The sequence below is a fragment of the Populus nigra genome, chromosome 5 (genome assembly GCF_951802175.1).
Source record: "Populus nigra chromosome 5, ddPopNigr1.1, whole genome shotgun sequence".
Classification (NCBI taxonomy): domain Eukaryota; kingdom Viridiplantae; phylum Streptophyta; class Magnoliopsida; order Malpighiales; family Salicaceae; genus Populus; species Populus nigra.
Genome location: NC_084856.1, coordinates 14,757,129 through 14,762,791, shown reverse-complemented (window position 1 = coordinate 14,762,791; position 5,663 = coordinate 14,757,129). Strand labels below are relative to the sequence as shown.

The window sequence follows — 5,663 nt, the reverse complement described above, 5'->3', positions numbered from 1 at the left end:
ATCATTTTACAAACAAAAAAAAATCAATATCTTCTTATATAATTTGGAAATGATAATTGAATCATAGTGAAAATATTATATTGCATTGCTTTCAATACCTAGTTTAATAATTTTTATAATTGAAGAGTAAATAAATAATTTCATTATTATACCATTACAATAAATAATGTTATATGTCCAGGTGTACAATAATTCTACGAGGAGATTTAGGTTATTGTTAATGTTTGAGAAGTAAGCTGAGACGAAGTAACTTCCTTCCTTATTCTTCGCGAAACAAATGGATTGGCGATCTTTATGATTAATATAATTGAATTAAGGTCTAGTTTAGTTTTATCCTGCAATTTTTCCTCCATATTAAGATTCCTTTCATGTCAATATTTTATTAATATTTTATTTTACACCAACGGACCATGTTAGCCTTGCCAGTATTTTATTATTATTTTTTTACATTTTCTTGACAATATTGACACGGAAGTGTTCAAGTGCTTGGTCAAGGAAAAGTGATTTGATTTCGGGTGTCGGGGCTGCCTCAAAGACTTCGCGGCTGGAAATATCCATAGCATAATTAGTGTGAAGTAACCGGAACACGTCGTAGAAAGTAACTAGATTAGTTGTCCGCGGCGAATACTAGATTAGGTGTCCGCGGCGACGCCACGGGCAACTTTAGGCTGCTTGTAGATCACACGTGGAGATAAAAAAGTATAGTAAATAGATGCCAAAAATAGTTGGGGATGCAATGTGCTTCATTGTAATGGAAATAACATCCATGGAAAAGAAGAGATTGCCGGGCAACGAAAATGAAGATTGCAGCCATGTTTAGTATCAAAGGTCTGATAATCTAGATAAAATCATAAACAATAATAAAAGTGTAAATAGAGTGATAGATCGTCAAGGACTTGAATGCCAGTATTATTTACGAATTATAGAGATTAAAATTATTTTCTTGTATAAGAAATTCAAATCAGCTCATATATGAGCAGAGAAAGTGCTAGTTCTTCTGTGATGAAAAGACAATAAATTAAATTATGACACATGAAAAAAGGATATAGGGGAGATGAGTGTTGTAGACAAGTGTATCACAACCTAGCATAGAAGAATACCTTGTTATGATAAAATAAAAATAAAAATTAAACATAATTAATTAAATAATATATTCCTACACTTTTTTTTTATAATCTCCAACATGTTTGGTAACGATAAATGTAATAATGGAAATGAAAGTTTCCTATGAAATAAACTTCTAGTGTTGTACAACTAATTAGGTCATTTGGTCTATAAAATAAACTTCATAAAATGATATGAATAGGACCGGAGACACATGCAGCTAAAATTCCAAACCTCCTCATAATTTCTTTTAAATTCTAATATTTTTTTTCTTGTTTTTGTTTTTGGAAACTGTGGGTGTCCGGGCCAACTTAGATGCACATCGACTAATCTCCCGATACCCTAAAATTAACAATTATATAAATCTACAGTGGTTCTGAAATTTATAGCACTCGAACTGATGACCTCTAAAGAGTAAATTCAAGACGACCTATATAGCTAGTTGAACTATACCCCTTGAGTTTAAATCCTAATATTTTTATTAGCATGTAAAGAAGAGAAGACATCAGCAATTCCCTATTGAAATCAACATTTACTTTTAAGAAAGATCCAATGACAAAGATTAGTTAAAAGAACCTCATCAATCACAGACTGTGTAGAGAGCAGAGAGAGAGAGATAAATGCAAAACAATAAAGCACAAATACAATCAGAAAGCAAATAGCACAGGGAAGGCATGTTGGATGCATTGGACAATGATTTGTAAAGTAAAAAAGAGCAAAAGGTTGCAAGCACATCATCACAAACGATAATAAGAAGCAAGGAAATTAAGAATGTGGGGTTAAAAATCATTGTTTTTTCAAGGAGCAGAATTGAAAGCCTAATTTATTTTATTGACATTTCAGGAAACATAAACACTGTAATTCATGAATTTGCAAGCAAGCCATGGAAAGCCATTGTTATCACTCACTAATTATTAATCTCTTGTTCTTATTTGCTTGCCCGTGTGTCTGAGCATCACTGGTTTCTGCAGTCCCTTTTATTGCCTGAACATCTAGAATTAATCCCCGAGCGATATATAAACTCTCAAAAATTTGAACCAACATTTCGTTGGTAATTTGTGAAACATTTACATTCAATATCTTTCACTGTCCTTTGTGTTGACCTTGATTGAAAATTCTTTTTAATGTCATTATTTTTGTTCCTCTCCACTTTAGCGAGCCATGCACGAACATACAATAAACTCTAGGAGATTGTTACTTCTAGTTTTCCCTCGATCACCTAAAGTTAATTATTATTTTCAATATGCATGCATGCACTCAGTACTAATATTTATATTAATGGAAATACAGGCAAGTGGTGCTGGAGGAGAAGATGACAGTGGTGGTTAAAATAGTTAGATAATATTATAAGTGAATTAATATTTTTTAAATATTTTATGGAATTTTATGAATTAAAAGTATTTTTTAACAAATAAATTATGTTTGAGGGTTGACTATAAAATATTTTTATTGACCAGTTTTTTTCATATAAAATATTTTACGGAAACAAACACATAAAAATATTTTTCAGAAACAAACATGGAAAAATCTGGAAAATATTTTTCTATAAAATAGTTTATGCAAAACAACTATACCCTAAATCAGTAAAACTTTGATATAATATCAAATAATTATTTTTAATGGTAAATGTTAACTTAATCTTAGCTATCACACTTAAAACATTAAGAAATTTTGTAGAGCATAGAGTAATAAATTTACTCTTTGAGATTCAACCAAAAAGACAAAGACCATAGTATCTTTCTGCTTTTAGTATCCCTCGATCTTTCACCATACTCGTATCTTTTTTATTCTTAACTTGGATTCTTCCGTTGATAAAATCTAAAACACCCATTTTGTAGAAAAACAAAAACCCATTATTATTTCATATAATCATAATTGATGTGTAATAGTTGTATTGGATTTAACAGAACAAGTGCTCTCAATTTCTGAGAGAATTTGAAAGCAACGATCTGTTAAGAATTTACAATGGTTTATGTTTTACCTTACGGTATGGTGTGGTGTGGTATGTAAAAGGCCAGATAGACTCTTGAGGTGAATAGTAGCTTTAGTGAGAGTTTACAGAGTGCAATAGCTATTATTGTTTTCTGTGTGTGTTCTAAAAGAGAGTTTTATTTGAAAAAAATATATTAAATTAATATGTTTTTTTGATAATTTAAAAATGCTAATGTTGTAAATAAAAAAAATAAAAAAAATTAATTTAATATATTTTTAAATAAAAGATACTTTTGAAAAACACTGATGATCAACCATAATACTTAAAGGTAAAGGTCATGATGAATTATATTTTTTTAATTTAGTTTTTAGAGATTGGGAGTTAGAGGGATGATGAGAACATATATTTTTTTTAGATTTTTTTGATATGGGAGGATAAAACCAACCCAAAAATTAAATTTTAGATAAAACCCAATAAATAATTTTATATTATCAATAATAATATCTAACAAGGATATTAAATGTAAATAAATTTAATAACAATTCATTCACTAGAACATACAAATTAAATTTACAAACCCAGCCTGTTGCATCTGGACATAGGCCCATGAGAACATCTCTGAACCCAAGCCTTCACATGCTAGGTTTTCCTTAATGTTTTAGTATTTTTGCAGGCATGCAGGGATAACATTTTTGTAAGAGAAATGGTAAAATAACATTTTATTTAACACTCCTCTTAAAGCACATAAAATAAACTAATTTTGTTGGGATAAAAAATCAATAATTTGGATGTTATTTTGATGTGTCGATGTTAAAAAAAAATAAAAAAAATATTATTTTAATATATTTTCTAACCAAAAATACTTTAAAAAATAATATTTATCATATTTTTAAATAATTATTAGGGTAGAGAAAACACATCAACATATGATGAGGACGATGAGGAGATAAAGCTCCTAGGCTTATAACACTATCAATCAGCCTCTACGGATTAGCAATACACAGAATCATAAAAAACTGGTATTATTAAGTACACATGCATTTCACAAATAAAATTGGAATTAGCAATGTGTGCATTTGGTTAAATGGAACTCACCTCCAAATAATGGAATATGCCGATCTCAAGTTCAAGTCGTGCCTCTCAACTTATTTAAATAAATAAAAAAAAGGGTTGAAATTCATGATTCATAGTTGTTTTATAATGACTATAAGAAAATAGAAGAATACAGAGGCTTTAAGACCAGGGGTATGCAGCTAGACAGTTGATGTAACTGGGAAAATTCCCTGCCCCACATGATCTTTCACCGAAGGCTACAAGACAGAAACCAGACTAGAGATTAGAGTGCAAGACCAAACATTCAGAACAGAAGCCCTGGAAGCTATGGTCAAGATCACAAGTATATGCATCGTATCTTATCCAGATAATTCAAGCCACACATCTTCTATCTCTTGGAGCTTATATGGTTTGCTTACTATTTCACGTAATCACAGTATTTTGTCCAATCCATAGACTACAATAGATACGCCCACTCTAAAGTCTACCCTGTACGTAGGCATCTACTCCTCACATCCCTGTATGCTTATAGCTGGGAAACTAGATCACTGAAGATCCTTGTGTTTGCCAGAAGCAGATTCAGGCATCAATAGTATTATGTTTTTGGCCAATTGCTCTCTTTCTCAAGAAAAGTGGCTTGCACTTCGCCTGCTTAATTATGCAATCTCTTGATTTGCGACCCCTAAGCAAGAGCTCCAGCGTTAGCAATCACATGTTCTCTAAAGGCTCTGTGTGACTGTGGAGACGACGTCTTACACTCACAAAACCTTTATCACCACCTTATTAACACCTTTCCAAATGCGAGGTTCAAATTTGGAAATCAAAACGTACTCCACGGGACTTGAAAAGGAGAGAAAAAAAAAAATTTCGTGGGATTTTCTTTCATGCAGGTCGATTAGAGGTGATAAGGATTCCAAATACCAGAAAAGATAACGTACTACAAACATAATATATAGAGATTCCCTTGACAGTGTCTCTAATAGATAATAGCTGCCATTGACACTCGTGGCAAGTGTAGATATATATATAATAAACCTGCTGGACATTTGAAATGCCCTTCAACGCTCGTAAAAGGTATGGAGTTCAAACATCCGGTACGTTCAATGCCATTTGCTTACCTTTTCAATGCCTCGTAAGAGGCATGGAAGAATTTATCCCTCGTAAGTAATGGAAAATATAAAACATAATAGTACTTGGCTATCAACTAAAACGAACAGCCTAATAAGACAAAGCATGGGGAAGAAGCTAGAAATCTAATTTCCGTACTCTTTGGTTCAGAAAGAAATTTCTGGATTCTAGCTGTGAAACAAGACAGGACAGCTCCACTTGCAAAAGGTTGAGACTTGAGAAGCAACTTGCTTGGTAGGCAAATGAGGTCCTCAGTATCTGCCAAGATATTTTTATCTCAAGCTGATCATATACCTCACATAACGATGGGCTCTCTCTCTCTCTCTCTCTCTCTCTTTTTTACTTTCTACTTTCCAGTAAGAAATTCATTTAATTTTGGTGCAAGTGGAAGCATCGAGTTAAAAATTGTGTACTGTGGTAAAAAAAGAAAAAGAAAAAAGAAGAC

General features: G+C 31.8%; 1 long non-coding RNA gene across 1 annotated transcript; it reads right to left on the bottom strand.

Moving 5' to 3' along the window:
* Positions 1-883: 883 nt before the first annotated feature.
* On the bottom strand, positions 884-5,232 carry LOC133694453 (uncharacterized). Its single transcript, XR_009842288.1, has 2 exons — positions 4,133-5,232; positions 884-1,083 (listed from the first exon to the last, which is right to left on the bottom strand). It is a non-coding gene; the product is annotated as an uncharacterized LOC133694453 (long non-coding RNA).
* Between the last annotated feature and the right edge of the window lie 431 nt (positions 5,233-5,663).